The sequence below is a fragment of the Cupressus sempervirens genome, chromosome 10, assembly GCF_028749045.1.
Source record: "Cupressus sempervirens isolate cs-2001-9-10 chromosome 10, ASM2874904v1, whole genome shotgun sequence".
NCBI lineage: Eukaryota > Viridiplantae > Streptophyta > Pinopsida > Cupressales > Cupressaceae > Cupressus > Cupressus sempervirens.
Window position 1 is genome coordinate 910,833,343 of NC_143127.1, and position 24,234 is coordinate 910,857,576.

At 34.2% G+C, this 24,234-nt stretch overlaps 1 pseudogene; it reads right to left on the minus strand.

Moving 5' to 3' along the window:
• Nucleotides 1–15,081: 15,081 nt before the first annotated feature.
• Nucleotides 15,082–17,020, minus strand: LOC149536947 (uncharacterized; annotated as a pseudogene).
• Between the last annotated feature and the right edge of the window lie 7,214 nt (nt 17,021–24,234).

Sequence of the window (24,234 nt, forward strand, 5' to 3'; positions counted from 1 at the left end):
TCTCCTCCCCATATTCAAAAAGAACTCAAGTCTTTCTTTAGAAAGATAAATTTGGTGTGGAAATTCATAAGAGGATTTGTAGAAATAGTTCATCCCCTTAATGGTTTACTCAAAAAGGGGGCTAAGATAGAATGGGTTCCAAAAATTAAGAAATCATTTGATGATATCAAAGTGGCCATTTGTACGGCTTCGGTTCTAGTAAGTCCTGATTATGAGTTACCTCTTAAGATTTATTCATTTGCTTCAGAGCACTCTTGTGTTGGGATCCTAACATAGAAAAAGGGAAAGGAATATGAAATACTAATTGCTTTCATGAGTTACCCTCTAAAGAATGCCAAGTTGAATTATTCAAACCTTGATGATCAATCCTTTACATTCATCAAAGAGATGAAGAAGTTTCGTCATTACATACTAAGAAGTAAGGTGTATACAATTGTACTTGATCTAGCAACAAAGATGCTTTTGATGCAGAATGAACTCAGTGAAAGGCAAGGAAAATGGATGGCCATACTTCAAGAATTTGATCTAGAAATTCAACCTATGAGATTAGTTAGAGGTCAAGGGTTATCAAAGATGATAGTTGATAACCAGGATGAAAATGAAAAGGAATTTAAGTTTGCTATTGAAAAAAATGAGGATGATTAGAATAAAATGATTGTATATAAAGTTGATATTGGCCAAGGTGTTGTGATAGACATTTGGTATTAGGATATTGTTTATTATCTTTTATAGGACCAATTCCCCAGTTGGATGAATAGTTCACAATGTAGAGGACTAAAAATGAAGTGTGAGTCCTATATGCTACATGATAGAAATTTGTACAAGAGAAATTATGAAGGGATCTATCTATAGTGCTTAGGCCATGAGGAAGCAAAGGAAGTCTTAGAACATTTTCATGAACAATATGGTATAGGACATGGTTCAATAGAAGCAACTGCTCATATGATTTTAAGATTGGGCAATTTTTTGCCCATGATATTCAAAGACACTTTCAAGCATGTACGTTCTTGCCAATTTTAATAGAGAAAGACACCTGGAAATGCCATTACAACCAATGTATGAGGTGCTCCCCTTCGTAAAGTGGGGGCTAGACTTCATTGGTCTGATCAACTGACCATCATTGACTGGACACACCTACATTCTTACGACTACTAATTATTGTATGAGATAGATAGAGCTAGAAACCTATAGGAATTTCACTACCAAGGTGGTCACAAATTTCTTGGAAGAACACATTGTCACCAGATTCATAATGCCATTTTCCCTTGTGTGCGATAATGGGTTTACTTTTGCATCAATATTCTTGACCCAATCTGTACTTGAGAATCAAGTCATCATCAAGTTCTCTTCAAATTATTACTTGCAAGGAAATGGGGTAGTAGAATCTACAAACAAGAACTTGATCATAGTAATAAGACAATTGTTGAAGGAGAACCCTAGAGATTGGCATATACAACTAAAATATACCCTATGGAAAAATCAAGTAAGAGTCAAAAATGCTTTTGGGACTTCTCCATGCTTGCTTGTTTATAGACAAGAACCAGTGTTCCTACTTAACCTTAGGATTCGTGTTTTGAAGTTCATGAATGGATACATTGAAGATGCTAACAAAGTAAAAATCAAATTGATGAATCTTTTGATGATTGACAAAAAATAGACAGTCGCATTAGAGCACATGGCTAAGTATCAAGTTGTAATGAAGAGATTGTTCGACGAGTGAGCCACCATAAAATCCTTTAGGATTTCCAACCTTGTTCTACTTTAGGATAAGGTAAAAGAAAAATTGAGTATCCATACCAAGTTCTGATGCTTGTGGATTGGTCCCTATCATATTGTGGAAGTCATCAAAGAGAACACTTTTAGGCTTAGTTCCTTACAGGGGGAATTTCTCCCCTTTCCAGGAAATGGGCAATTTCTAAAACATTATTTTGAAGCCTAAAAATAAAAATAAAGAGAGAGAATTACTTTGGTTTTATTTCTAAACTTAGTTAGATTTTACTTCTGTAGTTAGTTAGGTTTTATTTTTTGCAAGTGTGTTTGTTTTTAGTTGTGTATTTTCTTTCAATCACATGTTTACTTTCTAAGTCATGTCAGTCCTAGGGGGTAAGGTGCACTTGAGATTTTATCTTAAGATATTTCACTAAACACTCTTTGGATCCAATTACAAGAAGAGATATTTCTTTGTCAAAAGATTTGGACAATTTTGGGTCTTATACCAACTAACAAATGGATGTTTCTTGTAGAAATAAGCAAACTTTAAGTCTTAAATTCAAGGTTCTAAATCAACAAGCTCTCAACACCTTGCAAAATTAAGAATCGGTCATCTTAGGTGTTGTCAAATTAAGGTTGAAGACAACAAGGGATGATTCAAACTCCAATTAGTTTAAATAGGAGGGTGTGAGAGTTTTTAAAAGTTCTAAAAGAGGAACACAAGGGATGTTCACCAAAGATCGAATCCAAGAAACAACACTAATGTCCTAGCTACACAATCTAAGAATAGTCAGGATATAGAATTAAAAAATAAAAAGAGAGAGAAATAAAGAAAAGGATAGTTTTAAGAATGAAGGATTCTAAAGATTTGAAATGGAAAAAGGATACAATTTCAAAATGAAGTATCTTGTACTAAAATAGTGCTTCATCAAGTAATGACATTACAAGCTATGTGGAGTGATTATTCAAAATTTTAAAAAAAGTTAAAAGAAAGTGATAGCCTACTAAGAGCCCTCAAACTAATTCTCTCATATCATCAAGAAAGCGATCAATAAACAACCTTTGTGAAGATTCTAAAGGGATGAACCAGGAAGGGTGGACTATTATTTCCATGTTGTCTGAAGACTTTGATAGACTGGGTCCTGAGATGTTGAAGCGAATGAACACATGAATCACACACAGAGCTCGAAAGGTTTTGGATTCTAAATTTTTGACTATGAAATCATTTGAACTACACTCAAGGTGTTTGTAGTTTGGTTGGTGTTAGATATACGTTAAAAGAATGTTTGCCAATGAAGAAATACCTTTGTCATTTCTTCCTTTTTTTGGGGCTATTTGTTGTGGTTCCACAATGCGCACCCCATTTCCTTATGGGGACCCCATACTTTTTTTGAATTAGGCCCAATTCTGAGGCCCTAAGATCCCATCGTCAAATCATAAAATTGAAAAAGTCATAAAAAGGTCAAAAAATTAAAAATATAAATAAAAATTCAAAAAATTCAAAAAATCAAAAATTTTGAATTTAAAAAAATAATAAAAATTATATATATATGCACACTCGACCACCTCAAGAGGGCTGTGAGAGTACATCCCACCTTTGGTGGGGTGCAATGTGTGGTTCTCCACTTACACAGTGCGCACTATGCACCACCAAGGGTAGGCATGGTTATAAAGCCGCTACCCCCCACTCCATACTTTTGACTTAACTTTCATTTACATTTGTCTCTACACACTAATACATTTGGCATCGATTTGCAACGGCTAAGTGTCGCAATTGTGATAGTAATGTCTCGCCACTATGACAATAGTAGACGTCGTTGTTTTTTAGTCACAAATTACAATGTCTATCCTTAGACATCGCAATTTTCATGCCTTTCTGTCACAATTTCACCATTCTAACCTAGCACGGCTCCTGTTGCAATGCATGCGGATCTCATCACAATTCTAACATCTTCCCCATGCATTGCGACGGGGTGGCGTTATCATCTGCCCACAGGTTTGTTGAGGCGAGAGCCTTTCCTGTTCTTTTGTGGGCATTGCATTTGCAATAGCCTTGGAAAATTGTGAAGGGGATGCGACGGTGCTAGCGATGCAGTAGCACTGGTGTCGATGTCGCCGACCCTTGCAATGTTTCCAAATGTGTCACAATTGCAACGCAAAGTTAGCAATTGTGATGGAATTGCTATGCATGCGATGCACATTTTGTTGCAATGCATGGGCAGATGTTGCAATTGTGATGTTTATGGTTAGCAATATGGCAGGACCGTTGTGGCAACAATGCCAACTGCCATTGCCACTATAGCGGCCCCACCACAAGCATGATGCATCATGGGGCATATGAATTCATATGCCCCCCAGGTGACAGAAAACATGCATTCTTTCCAAACAATAGCAATCTCTTTTAGTGTTGCAGGTGTAAACAAGATATCCCAACAGGTAGAAAATTTGTCAAATGTCAATTTCATTTTAGAAAGTCTAGAAAAGAACACAATTTTTGGCTAGTCATGCAGTAAATTCAGATCATTAACAGATCATGGCGCATCATGCTTGTGACAAGGCCGCTCGCGTTGCTGCCACAGCGGCCCCACCACAAGCATGATGCATCATGATCAGTTGATGATCTAGATTTACTGCATGACTGGGTAGAACTTGTGTTATTTTCTAGACTTTCTAAAATGAAATTGACATTTGACAAATTTTCTACCTGTTGGGATATCTTGTTTACACTTGCAACACTAAAAGAGATTGTTGTCGTTTGGAAAGAATGAATTTTTTCTGTCACCTGGGGGGCATATGAATCTTTTAAGTGGTTTTCCTTTGGATGTCCAATGTTTAATGACACCCTCTTCTTTAGTTTAGAGCCATTATACTGAGATTCAGACCCACTTGCTATTTGAATGCTAGTTTTCTTATCTCGTATATAGAATAACATGTAAGCTTTCTAGGAAAACACACTTTTCTCACTGACTAAATAGACCTAGAGTACAAAATGTCATAAGAATAACTTCAATTAGTCTAAGAAACTTCAGTATAATTAGTGTTACCATATAAAGAAAAGGTTCTACATAAAATTGTAGTTCTTTTGTGTATCTTGTTATACACAAATTATAATGAGCTTGCTCCAAAAAATTAAACATGTCTTCACAACTGTAGAAAATGTATACCTGATTATCATCTAAAGCATACCAGATGCCTGTGGATGAACGAATAAAGCAAAAATAATGACCAGAATGTGTGCTCCAGCCATCATGAACAAGAACACCATAAAGAGTGTTCTTAAAATTGCCCTCCTGCGATTGATCAATAGACAAAGAAACTAGAATATCATTCAAATGTGCAATATTTATTAAAAAACCAATAGATATTACAAAAACTATATTATTAGATTCCACTAAAAATGTGATCCACTGGAAAATAATATTGTAAGGGCTACTTACATGTGAACTTCTAACAAATGGTTTGAGATCCAACGTACAACCAAAGTCTACTTTTTTGTCAATTTTTCCTCCAGATCCAACTACACTGAAGCACTTGAGATGAATTGCAAGAACATGTGGTGCTTTATCAATTTTGAGTTGTTCTAGAGCCTTCACTTTTACTTTGCATTGTTCACATTGATCTCTTTTCACACCCCCATCTAACTGCTCCACTGCCATGTAATGGGATAATGCTTTCAACAAGGAATATGCTCGAATGATCTCTAGGCTCAAATCTAAGAAAGGATCAAATTTATTTGAGCAATAAGAACATTGTGTGCAGTTCACCTACAAGCCAGATTAAAGTAATTATTAATGAATAAAATAATTTTCTAAGACTATAACCTAGAGTTCCCAGCATAAAAATAATTTTGAAAGGTTTAAGTGACTCAAAAAAGCAGAAATAATGACTAGAATGTGTGGTACCGCCATCATGAACAAGAACACCATAATCAATCATTTTCTAACATATTTTTACCCATTGTGTACCCATTGCACATCAATGTAGTATTTCTAGTTTTTTATTCATGTTATGCATGGAAAAAGCATACAGTAAGGGTCACATCAAAGTTTTCATTGGTAAGGAGAAACCCAACAAATTACCCACCATATTACATGGGCCTAAGGAAAGCTTTATGCTTGACCAAAGGCAAGGTACCTATAGCTAAAAGTTAGGATGATCGAATTGGAGTGAGCAAAGACTTTATAGAAAACACTTTGAAAACTTGTTAAGAAAATCTATCAACCTGCAATAAGATTGTATTAAAACTAGAATTATACAGATCCATATTATTAAAACTTAAAATACCTGTCAGTATTAGGTGCTCAAAAAAGCACATGCCGGACACCTCTTGGAATGTTCAAGGCCTCCATAACCTTTGCTACAATAAGAAAGAAATCCAAATAATATTAAATCTTTGCTGAAACTCTAATTCACAAGGATGTATAGTTATGTTCTAATAATCAAATACTAACAGTAAGAAACACAAAGCTAAAATGGATATGTAACTAGTTTTTCTCCATTGATTCATAAAAAAAGCTTGATACTAAAATGTAAGTGTTTTCTCTTTAAATTATATCATGCTGATCACAAATACTAATCACAGATTAGTTATCCAAAAGGGTGCAATAATGATAGAGGAGCCAAATACTAAAAGATGCAATGAAGAGTTTCAATTCTTCAAATGATATTAAAAAGGCATCAATAACCAGTCTAAGGACATTATTTAGACAGAAGATTACTTTATATTCTATACAGACATAAGTGGTAGTAATCCACTAGACATCAGAAAGGTAGATCCCATGAGTACAACAATTAAGATCAGGAATAATAACATATATATCACATAAGTAACAAGAGTTACATTAGAAATTGCAACAATACATGTCACCCATCATTGGGTCATCACCGTTACAAAGATATTATATCAGACAGAGATCAAATAAATATCCAATGTCTTTACAAACCAAACAGAATCAATCATATCACATTTTAATAAGGCAGACATCAGATACAGTGAATAACTTCAGACCAGTATGGTACATATCACTTTTACATTATGATAAATTTGTAATAGTGATTACTTGGTCTTGCAAATTGCTCTACAGAAATTCTAATGATACTTATTGCAGATCAGTAATCAACATTAGATCGTTAGGATCTATGACATTAGGTCATTTAGTTGACTATCACTATACTTCCAACTTCAATATATATATAATCCTTGTTTAGTCTTTGATATTGATTGGATTGGGAATTTTCACAAAGTCATTTCCATCATTATTGGAAGTGTTTTTGGTTATCAAACCTTGATTGAAGATATTAGAACTACTTAAAAAGACATTTGCATATTGTTTGTCTATATTCTTTACCAAAGATCAGTTGCATCTCTCTAGCAGTGAATTAAAGAATATATCAGAAGCATGGGTGATATTAATTGTACATAACATCAAGATACATGCACAATTTCATTGATATATCTACCCCAAAAAAATATTGTTATTAATACCTAACATTTATTTGTGGCAAAATAAAGAATTGAGTATAAGTAATAATAGAAAGAAGTTTATTGTGATGTAAAATATAAGGATTTACTCACAGACCCTTAGGAGTCATTTAAGGGAACATCAAACGTTAGCTCTAACCTCAAATAAGGGATTATTAACAAGCTGAAAGTTATCCTTGTTTCTGAAGTCAAATCTCTCTTCTTCCAAACTTTCCTTGTTTGATTTCTCTGGACAACATTTCAAGTCACAGGTCTCAGCTAGGTTGTCCACTTTATCATTTCTTCCTTTGTCTTTTGGTTCCTTGAAGTGTTTTGTTCCTACACCTTGATTTTCTGTTTTTTATTTTTTCATGAACATCTATCAACTTATCATTTTTTTGCTTATATCAATCCATTTTCAGACTCTTGAGGATGTAAGTCATTTCTAGATGAAATATTAGTCACTTGAAAGACTGCAGTTATTCTTGAATCACAAGTTTTCTTTGTGTCATCCAACACTTTGACGCAAAATTTCTGACCATTACAAAACATAGCCTTCTGGTGTTTAACCTGCAATAATATGTGAAACATATCAAAATTATTGTATTGTGAGTTGATAAACATACAGGTGATTAATAAATTTGTACGTACATGGAAATCTCTTGAACCACGTGCTAAATCTATTTCCCTTTGCGTAACATTGGAATCTCCATTATGATGAGCTTCTTTAACCTATGAAGATACACCTTCCCATGTTAATGTGTGACCAGAATGTTGACATCATTCAATCCATACCATCATCCAATCAAGATTATTTGCAATATACAAATGTAGTGCATCCCACTCTCGAGCACCTGTATAAAAAAAAAATAGACAACTTACAACCGATTTATTTTGAAGATTAAGAAATAGTTTATTACAATAACATCTTATAATTTATTACTTCTCACTTTCCTCAATGTACCTTTCCCCATCAAGTACTCCCCTTCTAATTTTTTAAAAGGCTTGAGATCCCAAATGTGATCTACATGGATATTTGATGCAAACTTAGGAAGATATTCAATAATGTACACCATAGTCTGGTATACCATATATCCCTCTACCATAGAACCCTCAAGATGTGCTCTTTATCGAACCAAAGCCTTAAAAGATTTCAAATGCCTCTAAACCATCCACATTGACCTAGTGTGTACAGGTCCATACAATTCAATATCCTCAACTAGGTGTATGAGGTAGTGTTCTTGTGCATTGAAAAAAGTTGGAGGTAGACACTTTTGCATTTCACACAATAAATGAGGAATTCTTCTCTTCCAATAGTTTATATCTTCTTTATGGATTTCTTTAGATGAAAACCACCTACATTAAGAGATTCAAGTCACAAAAAACATATAGATATGAGACTTTACAAAATAATATACAATAGATTACATAGCAAGAAAAACAAATCACGAATACAATAAATATATACAACAAATTCAACAGATATTACTCCTTACCTCATATATTTTCCAAGATCGTATATCACTTGTTTGATGTTATTTTTGAAGTGCTCTGGGAGAGATAGAGGAAGCATGTATTGCAGTAATTATAAACCAATCATTTCATTGTTTTCTAACATAACATAATGAACAATACACATAGTTTATGAATATATTGTAAATACAGAAGAACATAAGTTACCTTGACGAAAGTATGCCAATCATGCATTTTGAGCCTTGGCCCAAATTCACTTTTTTTTTATATGAGATTGTTTATGTTCACAACAAATCCTGTGGGAAATCAAATTTTTTGTATGACTTCTTTTATGGCATCACTTTGCTGCTCTGTTAATAACCATGGAAGGGCATTTATATTAATCTCATCTCTGTTGCTATTTGAGTGAATGAAATTTTTCAATGCATGATTGGATTCATGTATGTCATTACAAATTTTGACAATTTTTTCTTTGTCACACCTTCCATCCAATATTTTCCACAATGTCTCTGTTATATTCTTTCCAATATGCATAGTATCAAACAAATGCACAATTTGTAAGTGCTCGTAGTAGCGCAACCTACTAAATTGTTTGGGATAGCTTTTTAGTCCCTTTGGAAGGTTGTGAGTATTGCTTTGATGACCTTCATGATCATCAATTACACAATTAGTCAACAAAAATCACAATAGAAATATATAAATTACAAACATAAACCATTAGGTGGAATGGCATTACCTCAACGATTAATTCTATTATATTCCAACTTCCATAGGCGAGGTTTCATTCATCATGGTTTTGATGTAGTCTCTTCTTTCCCATTGAAAAGAGGTTTTTCTGCACTCCGATACTTATGATTCCTATGGAGGAAGTGTCTACACTCATCAAACACCTGCTTTCCTAAACTTTTTGAATGATGAGATTTCATCTTTGGACCACAAACTGGACATGCAAATTTTCCCTTTGTTTGAAGACCTACAAGATAATGATGTAATTGGATTATTAAATATGTTGATTTTTATAATTAGAATTATTGTGTGCAACTTGAATTCACTATAACATACCACAAAAATGTGTTAGCCCTAGGGCATCATGTATTGTCCATGCAAGTATTGCATGGAATTGAAATTGTCTTTGTCCTATTGGTCTAGACACATCATACATAGTGACACCGTTCCATAACTCCACCAACTCGTTGATAAGAGGCTCAATATTTACATTCATATCTGTTACTTGATATTTACCTACTTGAATGAACAGTAACATTACATAATTATTGTGACCATTTTACAGCAAGATTTGTAAGTACATGTAAATTAATAACTATCAAATGATAAGATACCTAAAACAATCATTGACAACATAATGTGCTCCCTCTTTATTGGCATCCATGGAGGAATGCTATTGTTGATAACAAAAATAGGCCACACCAAGTAAAAAGATCTCATCTCTCCAAATGGATTGACACCATCCACTGCCAATGAAAGCCTGAGATTACAAGGTTCTTCTTTGAAGTGTTGCCACTTTTCCTCTATGTGCATAAATGCTGAACCATCTACAAGGATTCAAATAATGTCATCTCAACTTCTATTGCGTGCATGATAATCCATAAATTGAGCCAAGCTACTACACTTGAATAATTGTCGCATCTGTGGAATAATGGGGATGTAACAAAGAACCTTTTGAGGCACCTTTTTTGTTAGTCAATCTGTTCAATATCTACTCGTATGACATATAGGGCATTGTGTTGCAAATTCATGTTCTTTATAATATATAATATGATCATTAGGACAAGCACGTATTGCTTCATACTCCATTCCAATATCTTTCATAGCAATAGTTACTTCTCGATATGAGCGAGGTAGAATATTTGATGATGGTAACAGAAACTCACCTATCAATCTACAGCAAAAAATCTAAGTTGTTAATATAAACAATATTAGTGGTACATTATTCACCCTTTGTTAACTATAAAGACATATATGACATACCTTAACATACATGACATTGTTATGTTGGATAAACCATTCATAACCTTCAAGTTCAACAACAACAATACAATAGAGAGAAGAGTTTTTTGGGAGTCTTTGTATAGGGGCTTATATGCCTTTTGAAGTAGAGGTACATCGAGGCTATCATCATCATCATGATCAGATATGTTTGGACTAGATGTGTCATGGATCAATTTATTTATACCATCCTCTTCAATTGTGTTTTCTGGCGCATGATCGTCATCTTCCATGGGATCATTATCTTCACCTTGGATATTTGCACCTCCATGTTCCTCCACTTTGAAAATCATATTCTTTGGATTGTTGTGGTTCATATCATGTACTTCCCTGGGAAGATCAACCTATATAAAATTGATTAACATAAATAAACCATGATCATCAACTCATCATCAAGTGATTTCATATGTATATAAATTGTTAAAATGATATAATGAACAACTTACCAGTGGATGATAGTCATGCCCCCCTTCAATGTGACCATTCTCCCTACAATGTCTCTTAACTATTTTGATTAGCAGTCTTTTACGATTTAAGCCCTTACAAATATTGCAAGGACAATAACATTTTCCATCACCTTTTCTTTTCAAGTTAGACCACAATCTAGCAATTGTCTCCCTATTTTGTTCTTCACTTATATTATCTGACATGATCATTCTTTGCAGGAAGCAAATATTGGGTTATGAAAAATTTGGTCTACAACTTTCACAAACTAAGCAAAACTGTCGAAAGTACACAAATCTTCTTAGACCTAGCTAAATATTTTAATATTTTAAAAATACTTTCTTTGACTTTATTCCTAAGATTATTTGTAGAACTTTGACCAACTGCCTGAAGGTCTTATTTCAAGAGACCTTACAACATTAAGCCACTAAAAGCAATTTCAAAACATATAAGCTAAAAGTCTAGTTAAAATATACATTAGAATAAATAAAAAAAACAATTTTCATACTCGAGCGTGCAGCTATAACTCGTGCAACGGCCTTCTTGCTTAGCTGTAGAAACTCTCCAACAATCAAATTATACAAACTACAAGGCCTAACAAAAATTTCAAAACATATAAGCTACAAGTCTAGTTAAAATATACATTAGATTAGATTCAACAATAGCAAGCAATGTTACTTAGAATTAGATTCAACAAACCTTAGCAGTGTAAATAGCCATCTCCTCTAAACTAGACTCCAGACACAAGGGGGCATTCACATACTCTTCCCATAAAGGTATCCTGAAGAACAAAAGCCACTATTCTTGAGTTTGTGAATTGCACCTCGAGATGAATGAAGCTTAAAAGGAATGAAAATTGTTTTCATACATTTAAATCAGGATGTAATATTTATTCATAAGTATATACCTTGCAAGCACTTAAAATTGTTGTTATATGTGTTGCAGGAAAAGAAGAATTTTATACTTATGTGTATAGATGCACTTCCTGTATGCGATCCAAAGCTTGAATGTTATCAAGTGTGTCCAATGATGGGGAGAGACCTCTGTGCAAGCAGAATATTTGCAATGAAACAAAAGAAAAGAAAATTTTCTTATAGTAAGAACAAGTTTGTTGTGCTGTACAGGGTACCAAAAAAATAGTGTATAATATCTTTTTCTTTACTTGGCTTTCAATTCAGCATGAGAGCCTTTAATAGAAAATTCAAGTTGATAACATTTTTAACAAGAGCTGTAGGGCAGCATAGTTTCTGCGTAAGTCCAAGAAAATGTGTGAGGATTGACATAGATTTGTGTAAGTCCAAGAAGATGTGTGAGAATTGACATAGATTTTGTGAACATTTTCTATGAAATGAAGATTTTACTGCAAATGGAATGAACCTAGGGGTTGATTGGTAAACTGATTATTTGTATCAAATGGTGCAAAATTGAAACTAAAACCATTTCAATTGGCCATGCCATTCATAGGCTGTTCCTCCATATGTTATAATACTTTCATCATACATCACAAATATGAAATAGAATATGTAGCACACTAAAATAAAGCATTAAAAGTAGATGTCTAAATGTAATTAAATATATGCAACTGGTTATAAGAATATGTACAAATCAATCAAAATGGGTTGAAATCAGTGCATCTTACTTCAGCATTTCATGTAACACAGCCAAATCCAAAAGAAATCTCGCAGACAAACTACCTGAGATTTATAACCTTTATCTTCCAATATCCAATGGCTCCTTATACGCATTAATACAAAGAAGCCAACTGTCAAAAACTGTGGCAATGATAAACATTTTGAAAAATAAAATTGTATTAGGTATAAATAAAAAATAGTGAAGAATGATGTAGACTTGTAGCCAGAAGATAACACAGTGAAAATTGATGAGCTCTTTGTTATCACCCACCTCAAAGAAACGTGCATATGAACTCCAAGTTTTAAATGTCAGCTGTAAGTGCAACAATGCAAGTTTTCATCTGTGTAACTTGTTTTTCTGCTACAATCAATGCTGATACATCCTTCTTTAACATAAATAGATTAGTCACCAAAAAAATTATCAAGAGACCCTATGGTCATTTTCATGATTATTTGCTAAGCCAATTTCAACATCAAAGCCTCTAATATGAATATAGAGGATCATAACTAGATCCCATATGATTTTCATAGAGTGAGATCTGAAACATTGTGATTCAAAAAACATATACAATATCTTCTAGAAACAACATCAAGTAAAATCTTGGATAGCAGAAAAATTGTTATGTATAACAGAAAGTTGTTTTTAAATAAACTTAAGCAATTTTTAATTTACCAAAGTTTTTGCTAAGCCCACATTTTCCAACTGTGTAAGGAACTTCATATGATTCTACAAGGAATGTGTTGATGAAGCCAAAAAATGTGATTTTTTGATTAATCACTAATTGCCAACGTTCATGATTATGTAATTGTGAAGGACATGTCTGAATTGTATCCACTCTGATTGACAATCAATTTTCATCCTATCACTGTGAAAAATGGTAGTGTGATGTTGCTTGTATTACAAAAGGGATGTTGCTTGTCAATCTTGCTGAGGGTACTAACCCCAAATCCCTATAAGGGATATTGCCTCTTGACCCTTTTAGGTGCTCCATCCCTAAACCTGTGCCAATGATTGTCCCCAAATCAACCCTTGCTAACCACCATCCCCAAATCAAGATCCTAGGTCCTACCCTTCCCAAGACTCTAAAGGAACATAGAATTTTTTGCAACTTTGTACTTAGTTTTTAGGTTGACTTCATACAAAGGAAATTGTAATTGAGAACTATCAACAATTAGTTATCATTTATGCAGTGTGTAGTATGTATTGTGCAATACAATTTAATCAAATACAATATGAACATAAATAAGAAAAAATGTATCTCATAGTTTATGGAATAAGCTTTCATTTTATTTTATTTTTGTATCTCTATTCTATAAAACCATATTTTTTTAATTTTTTCATCTTTATTTTATGTGTGTTGAAGATATGATTTTTTCTTGATTGATTCGTGATAGTTCGATAATTTCTGAATCTTTTGGTTTGCCTTTTTTTTACTAAGAAGATTTTTACTACTATGGTAGATAGTAGGAAACCATTGAAAACTTTCATTTACATAAAATATAATGCCATGATCAATAATGTTACAGACTCTTTTAAAAAGAGAGAATTACAATTAACTCTTGAAATGAGCTGGCCTATTAAAATTAACTTTATCAATGTGCTGGACTATTAAAATTTTGATTGGAATTACACGAAATAACAATGCACTTGCAGTCTGGTCTATTGCAAATTGACCACTGTTTCCAAAAGAATATGTTGCATTTTATTCCATTACACAGAATATGATACTGCGAGCCTGCATTCCCTTCCAAAAACTGCACTGTATTATGGTTATGGCACACAACTCAGGAATTTGACTTCAATTATTTTAGCATCTTTGCTGCTCTTGTAGAAAAAATAGATATTGCAAATATATAACCATGCAGCTCAAGACAAAATTTTAAACCTGCTATATTATAAAACCCGTTGCAACCATACAAACACAACAAGAGAATCATCCATAGGACAATGCAAGGCTATTGTGCCTCCTACCAACATTCCTCAGGGTGAACTAAAGAAATAACCAACTTAGATCACCTTGAAAAAAGAAGTGACTAGGTTACCCCCAAATTTTCTCAACAATTGGGTTGCTGCCATCAAGAAAACCCATAGTTAAAGAAAGCAGTCAAACCAACCATCAACTAGAAAGCATACAGCAACACCATCAGTGACTACCCAAAAATTAGATCCTATATGGACAAACAGACATCATCCATCTATTTGCAAAAAGATTCTATAGATGAGACAATGTAAGTTAGATATAAAGAGGAAATGTTTCACTTGGAGCCAAATTGAGGGCCAAGTAATATTTACACATTAGAAAACTAGATACAAAACATATATAAACAAGTGCCATGTTGAAATATCTATATTTCTCAACCCATGTAGTGAACATCACTCATTGCTCCTTTCAGGCTTTTTGTCAACCAAATGGTTGTTTCTCTTGGGGAGACTTTACCATGTCCAAAAGGCCTCAAAACTATGCCAAGTTCTTCCAGTCTCTACTTTTGGAGTAATTGTGCGCTAAGCTCTAGTAAGCCTTCAAGAGCTTATGCTCTTTGTTGATATGATTTAAGATCTATTCCTCCTTTTACTCATTTTTGAGAATAATCAAAATCTCTACTAGAGGTTGAGGTTTTCTTAAGGTGCTGATCTACAATATGATGGCCAGTAACAGTTGTCCCCATGGGAACTGGCAGGACATCTAGATCATTATTGTTTGCATCTAAAAATGAATTCACATCTGTTCTTCCTTATAGCAAGCTGCTCACAGTTCCTCTCTCTGACTCGGCTTGATCTGTACCAACTCAAAAAGCACTGTGTCTAATTACATGAATAACATCATTGAAGGTTGGTTTCACATGAATAGAAGCAAGAGCTTTTGCATTGATCTGGATCATGCACTTCTCCTATGTTCTATCATAGTTTGCATCATCCCTATCTGAACCTAAGCTTGATGAGGTGGACCTTTCTAAATGCAATCCATATGGGCTACTCTCTACTCTCAAATGACAACTTTCTTCTCTAGGAATGTCTAAGCGAGTACCCTTAACAAGCTATTTTGCAGCGGGCAGCAAATTTTTAGAAGGGGCTATGGAGAACTCTGCAATTCGATCAAGTCTGGGTGCATTAACTGATACATTAGGAGACTGCATAGCTGGAAGCCCTAAATATTTTTTTCTATCATAATACCACAAAGTGGCAACTTTAGAAACATAAGGTGACTTAGTAGTTGCATCTTCTAGAGTAAGGTTTGATCTCTCAGTGAGTGCTTCAATTCTTCCTAATGAAAATGCTGATGAGCTTGAAGTTAAAGAAGATTTTCGTGGCCTAGGTGTTATAGATTTATTGTTAATAGCTTTTACTTTAGGCATTCCATTCTAAGGACTATTAGTAATGAATGTAGGCCGTGAAACTGATGGATTTGTTGGTAGAGGCAGGGAGGCCCTATGACTAGAAATACCTGGAGTTGAACCTGGTACACAAGATGGACGTTGAGATTGTTTTGTGTCTGAATATTTACCATCCAATTTTGGTGTCAAGACAACTCGTGGTGAAGGTTCTCCATAGGGTATCTGTCAAATTTATGACTCAAGTTAACATTACAGTTGAGATAACAAAATAAAATTGTAGAAATAATAAAAATTTGGAACTTACAAATTGCCTACCTCGAGTAAGATGTGCCTTCTTTACAGAATTTGTTTTTACTCTAGGAGTGGGAAAAACTCAATCAAGGGTCTGAGGGCTTCCCACTCCAACAATCTCTTTTGCAAGTCACTTTGTTGCATTTGCAGGAGAGCTTTTGTTATGAACCATGGGGTGCTTTACTTCTTTATTTCTATCTACAAGACTTTCTAAATTTTCTGCAAGAAAGCTATGGCCACAATGCCTATCCAATGGAACATCCTCTGAACACAAATTTGATTCCTTTGGTTCCTGCACAGCTGAATATTTATTTAAAAACACCTACTTGGAAGATTTTGTTAATTCCTTTCCTATGTATGACCATGTACCTTCACTTCCAATGTTATGCGAAAGGCTATCCTGCAATGTACTATCTCTAGCATTCACATAATCATGAGGGGGCCTTGCTGGATAGGTTAGATCACTATTACTGGAACCTTCTCTATCACAACTACTATTTCTTTCATCTATATTTTCCTATTCAAGATGGTATCCACCCCTCAAGACCCTATCTAGGGTCGGATAGTGAACAAGGCCAAAATGCGTCCTGCCTTTAGCAATGTAAGGCTGAAAATGAGGATGCCTCAAGTTAGATACTATAGACCTTCGCAATGAGGGCCATACTTTCATAACTATGCCAGATATATAATACCACTACATTTCTATGTAAGATACATGCAACCAAATTTACTTTTTATTACTCGCCATTTTGTGGACTTAGGGCCTTTCATTTCCAATGAAAATAATGTTCTATTATTACTTTTATACTTGAATTAATGAATATTGAGCAAGGATTTTTGAATTTTATTCATTATATGAACGTTTAAACTTGAATCTTGATCTCATGTAATGGGATACTTGTAACAATTTTCCAACTTGTATCCCAAATTTTTGATATATAGTCATAAATCTATTGCTACCATCCTACCCATAATGGGCTTTGGGAGTGATATCTTACCACCCAAGGCTATGCAAAATAAAATAAGTTTTGATGCATTGGACTATGAGGAATAACAAATTTTCATGGATTTTGCATGTCTTTTTGTTGACAAATCCAAGCACACTGCCATGGAAGTACATGAGGCATCAGCATGGAGCTCTCGGCATGCAATGGAAACACTTAAAAACAAGTTTCTTGTTCAAGAAATGAAAGGGCATTCATGAGAAACATTAACAGTTATAATGAGAATGCATGACCATCTTTGGGACATGGAAAGATAAATTGCAAATAGCCTAAGCCTAGTGAACCAGAATACAATTACCAAAATGAATTTATCTCATAAAGGTTGATATTTTTCAATTTTCTTTGGTCAAATGTAGATTGCCATATTGTTGTCAAGACCATAATGTCTTATGATGTTTAAACTAGAACCTGATGTTACTGAACATTAATGTCTTGTGATGTTACTGGAGAAGGATGTACAAAAGACATACAAAAGAATGTGTAGAGCTCATTGGCAAGAGCCTCTCGCCAAACACAACAAAATCTCACCAACCCAAATTGCTAATGTGAGGAAAAAAAAGGATTCATTAAGAATTGGTTTTATGGCCTCTTTCTTCTCTGTGTGTACCAAGGTTGAAGTATCTAAAATGAAGAGTGTGAATGCAAAATATGTTGATAATTCTTCACAGTACAAACACATTCGCCCACCACGACATCCACTAGGGGGTGATCATGACAAGTTAAAACATAAGGGAGCAACATCTTCTATCACTGTAAGATAAGCATCCAATTATGGTGCAACCGCATGGATTGTTGAAATAAAAGCAGTGGAAGAACTGTAATTTGTTTGCATTTAGATTGCTCTCCTATTCATGGGAATTAAAAAAATTTTGCTTGTAAGTTGCTTTCTAATTCAGGTGTATTCCTACTACCATAGATATTTTGTGCCTATAAATTGAGAAATATACTGATTTGGAGCTAGTTTGTTTAATCAAAAAGTGTTTAAGATGGAGGAATTTAATGATCTCTAAGGTTTTCCAAGATTCTTAAATTACCAAAAAAGTAAAATTCCCATTATCTAAGTAACCAAAAATGTGTCCTCCATCTTAAAGAGAATTATTGGTCACCAACTTTTAATCTCTATATTTTCAGCCTTAGGAATGAATTTGATGTTTCATTTTTCACAATTATTTGAAGAGAAGTAGTTATATAAGCTTCATTATATACCTACAAAATGTTGAGAGAAATTGTGTGCCATAGAATTATAATAGGCATTGAAATGATAGTCAACATAAAATGTAACAAAAACTTAATTTGGCTACAACAATCATCACAGGGCCGCATAGCATAGTGGATTAGCGTGTTTGACTTCAGATCAAAAGGTCGTGGGTTCGACTCCCACTATGGTCGAGTTTGTCAAAATGAATTTTATCATTTCATTTTTGACATGTTTCTCAAAGTTCACTGCAAAATGCAAGCACTGCTCTACTTTCTGTGAGTTTAAATCTCTTCTTGTAGCATGGTCTTAGGTGACACTATCAATATGGCTCTTTCCTTATCTTTTGCAACTAGTTTTTTAAATGACTAGAGGATTGTTTTAAAACATTTATGTTACCATATATGCAAAGGTAGTGATAGTGAAATGCATATTGATGCTTTTTCATCTGTACATATTCATAGATATATGCCATATCTTAATAGAACAATTGTTTACCCTCAATGTCTACTAAAGGCCTCTTGTTTGCCTCTTTTGCTCTGCAGTCATTAAAAGACTTGAAGGAGCTCAAACATTTGGAAACTAAAATGAATGAGCATGCTTTTGATCCTGAAAAACATGGAGAACAAAGGAGTAATGGCTTTATTTTTCTTACACTTTGCCGATGCACGTTTCTGCCTAACCCTCTGAATGCCTCGAGTTTGCCTCAATGCCCCTCTTAATGCTGTTGAAGTGATCTCCCGCGCATGCGCCTTTCCTTTCAGAAGAACCCTGTGTCATGTGATTTCATTCAAATGAGGGTTTTTGGCTTCTTTTTTTCTCTTATATCCCGCTGGCATCACAATTGCGACGCCTAGTATCTCAATTACGACGCCTGCTATCGTAATTGCAATGGAATTGGGCTAAAATTGAAAAAAAAAAAAGCAAAAACCACATTACCTTTTCTTGCCGTCACAAATTAATGTCGCAAATTGAACCCTAATGTATTAGTGACAATAATTTGCACCCTTCATACATTTCATTCTTTGTGCAACATTAAGGTGTGCAAACACATGAAAAATGGTCATGTACCACGTAATGCACTACACACCTCGCACATGCCATCATGTGTACCACCTGTGTTGTGCATCTATGTGCACAATAGAACCTCACACTTTCTGCCATGTGCACCACCGTCCACATCACACCTCACATGCATCACACCCCCATGTGCATCATACATTTCCTTGCTCAAACTTGTTTGCTATCATGCTACACACCATCATTCATTCTACATGTGGTACACCTCACCATGCTTCACCATGCATGTGTCACACACATCACCATGTCACACACCTCTCATGTGCATCCTGTGCATCGCACACCTTACACACATTATCATGTGTCATCCCCACAATCCTCTCAGCATATACTTTTAAAAAATAAAAAAAATTGTCGCCTGCATCACACGCACCACCACATGTATCATGCCTCACATACTTTTGACTATAGTGCACACTGCTATGCCCACTACCACGTTTGTGCCTCACTTGAACCTCACATTGCATAGCATTCTAGCTGCTCACCTACATGCACTTAATAGCACCCACTACCATGTGCACCTCAAAGCACTATGGGCACCTCACCACATTGTGTGCACTATGTCATGCACTCATTCACCTCCATGCTAGCAAAAAACCTAAAAAAATTTAAAAAAATTGCCCACCATATTTTTAATTTTTTATTTTGATTTTTCATTAATAAATAATTGAAGAGGAGTTGAATATTTTTTGCACTTTTAATTTTTAGTTTTTTTTTATTCTGAACTAATAAATGTCTTTCTTGTGTCGTATAGATATAATGGCATCCACATTTGGTGAGAAGATGACACCTAAGGCCATGGTCTTCAAATTTCAAGTGGTCCCATTCAAGTCAAGGTTCCAAGATGAGTATTTTGAGATTAAAGATACTGACTTGGGACACATAGACTTGGGAGAGTTCCTCAGAATTTGCAACAAACCCATAGAGAGATCAACTCTAGTATCTACATTGATCTTATCAAGGTTGGTAAGCACAGCTTCACACCAAAGATTAGTGCAATCAGTGGAGTTGATTAGAGCCCCTGTTGATACCCAATAGGACCCAGTATTTAAATTTTTATTATGGCGTCTTGAACTATTTTGAAATAAGGTTCAAAGAAATTCAAGGTGGTTCAAAATGATTCATCTTGAAAGTCCATTGGTTGTCAAAGTCAAAGTGTAGATTCTAGTTCCTAGTTTGAATTCAAATTTGATGATTTGAAGATTGAACGTCTATAGAATCAATTTGTAGATTTAGAGATTCAAAGCTTATAATGTGATCCTTCAAAAGTTCTAAAGTTTGATTCAGACATTTAGTGTTTCAAAGTAGTTTAGAGAAGACTCATATGCCTAGTTCAAATTGGGATTCAATTAAACTAGAAGGGATTCAAGGATTTGTTCATCTTTGAAGCCTAGTCTATTGTAACCAACATGTGGGTGCATCAAGGTATTTGGTCAAGATCTTCCATACTTAGCATGACAAAGGAGAGTTAGTTCATTTTTGAGTGCATTAAGCCCCTTCAGGTGCAAGAGAGTTTCCTTTTATGGTACACCTTGCCCTTTTAATATCAATGGTGGTGAGGCCCTCATAATGATCATAATGATTTTGAAGCAAGTTTTCAACATTAAGGCCATTGGCAATGAGGTAATTTAGATTGAATGAGTTTGTGAAATATGATATGGGATGACATCTTAAGGAAAAATACTTCATTTCATAAAAAAGATGCTCATTTAATAATGGGGATGGTTATAGCCCATGACTCTACGAGTGGAAGTCACCTCCTCTTAAACTCCACTTATCTCAAAGTGGTCCATGCAGGTTTAGTAGATGCTCTTAAAATGGTTGTAGTTAATACTATTGAGACACAAATATAGATATAATGCAAAGGCACGTGATCCATTAGATAGATATTCAACCCCCAATCAAGCAGTCATTTGTATAAATACACCAGGCTTAATCATGGTGCAAGTTTTACATATATAATAATGAATTGACAAGGGTCAAGTTCCATCTATTCGAATGTAAAAAAAACTTGAGTAAACCACACAAGACAACATAATTATAATGAATTCAATATCAGTGGCATCAAATTCACTAGTAGTCATGAGAGATAGAAGGACAAGGATCAAGTCTTACTAATCCTTGATTGTTAAAGACTATGAACCCCATGAGAGAAGATGCCAAATATTGGCTTGGGTTGGGTAAATGAGAAATGGATCTTTTGATCATAGTTATTTTCCATTGGTGTTGATAGGATCAAATACTCCCTTTCAAATATAGAGTAACACACACAAGATCAAAATCTCTACATTGTTGTCAGATAGTGCAACTTCAAATAAGAATTCATCAACATATTGATGAAGCAAGGATCATGTATCTATTTTGACTACAATACCATGATTTCCAAAGATTTAGTTAGACTCGATGAAATGACAATGAAAATGAAAGCCTATATTTGATATAGCCTATGGAGCAATGAATGCATGCAACTTGTTCATTGAAATGTCTGCAGGAAGAGATAGAACATTGATGTGATGGGAAATATCATAGAAGAGTATTTTGATCTCAAACCAACTTAAGTTACTCTAGTTCTATGGAAGTATTAAACTATAATGCATATGCAAGGGTGATAGCTTATGTCTTAGCTCATCGAGCATATCGATTGATAAGTCTTATTAATAGTTACATTAGATGAGGTGTGCATATTGTGATTGAATAGTTTCAAGTTGGTTATTCACTAGAAAATTGTTTAAAAGAACACCAGGCTCGATCAGAATTAAGATTCTAAACTATGTTGAAAAAGGGGGAAATCTTGTTTTAAAATGTAATGTAGGAGGAGTTTTAGTTTTCTTTAGATGGTGACTTTAATTGCAAATGTGTAATAGGGTCATTTTTATCTTTAATGCTTTGGGGAAGGAAGATTTGAAAGATGATTGCATATCAAAACCTATAGTTTGAGTAGTTTTCTTTCCACTAATCGTGATCTTTGTATCACTTTTAGTTTTCTCTAAAATATGTTTTAATGTCATTGTTTCTTGTATATGTTTGATTACAAGGCATCTTTAAAGCTTTGTTTCCTCACTTTCTCAAGAGAATGGACAATGTGTTCCTTGATTTTGTTCTCTTTATAATATAGCATCTAGGTGAATAGACTTTGTGTTATTTGTTCTTTTCTTTTTAGTCAGTTAGTTTTCACATCTATTTCATGTTTACAAGAAAATGTTTGTAAACCTTTTGTGCTTTTTGGTTAAAAGCATCCATATTTAGTTCATTGTAAATCATGTACAATGAGCTATACCTGATAAAATTCAGAGGAAGGTTATTAATCCAATTATAACCTATCCAACTATTAGTAATAATTCAATCTTCCTATCTAGGCATTTAGCTCATTAATTTATGTTTATTTCTTCGAAGGAAAATCTGTTCACTAACATATTTTTGGTGACTCTGTTGGGGATCCTGAAGTGAAGATTTAAGTGCCTAATATTTGTTTCCTTAGTTTTATGATTATCTCTATGTGTAGGAGATTGATGACTCTATTACGGTGATCATGCCGACTATGAAAGTCATGAGAAGATCAAGGCCAGACCATTCTCTCCTAGAACTTTATCAAATTGATGATAAAGTGTTATCTGACTTTGTGGATAGCTTTAAAGAAATTATTTCTTGGGGTATCTAGAATAATATAAGCCTTGAAGATGATGACTTGTCTTGGATGCTATGGAAAAGCCTCTGCATGAGATATCACAAGTTGAAAGACTTGCAAGAACTTGAGGAGAGAGCATCTCGCTTCAAAAAGCATTTAGAGGTGGATGACGAAGAAGCTGTCATTATCTCAATTTCACCAATTTACTTCAATCACCTTGTCAGGAGTGACCAATAAATAGAACCAAAGTTACTCTAGCCTCATGTTCATCTAGTTTCAATGTATGAGAATATATGTGCCAACAATAGAGAAAGGGTAAGCAATAATTATGAAATCTTGCCTCAAGATCTTTCTTCACCTCACGTAGAAAGTTTTGTAATTGAAAATCATGGTGAGAATTCTTTTCTAAAGAATTCCATTGAAATTATTTCTAGTAATTCTTTTTTAGAAGATGGACTTTTAAAACACATGAAAGATTGTGAGAGCATTGGCTCTTTGAATATGAATGCTAAAAAAGACCCTATTCTAGAATCTTTTCACTTTGGATATAGTGTAGTAGCAAACCTTATTGTTAATGTTGATTTTGACAATGGTCCCTCTAAATCTTTCTCTCCTCCATGCTTTGAGAGTTTTGGATTTGGAAGTGTTGACAGTCATCTCATTTTATAAGTTCCTATTTGTGAAAAATTAGACAACTTGCTGTCAGAATTTCAATCTTTCACTTTTGATGAAATGGATGAGAAATTTGAGAATAACCTATAGTCAAAGATTGAATCTTACACTTTCATGGATAATGAGAATGATTCCTCAAGCTTGAAAATGCAAAATTAGCTCATAGGAAAACCTGATCAGTTTTGAAGGTGAAATTTGTAATGAAAAGTTTTCTTCTCATGCTAAAAGTCAAATTGAAGAAAGATATGCTGAAATTATAACTCAGCTTGCAGATAGTCATGCTAAAACATGGAAAGACACACTCCTTG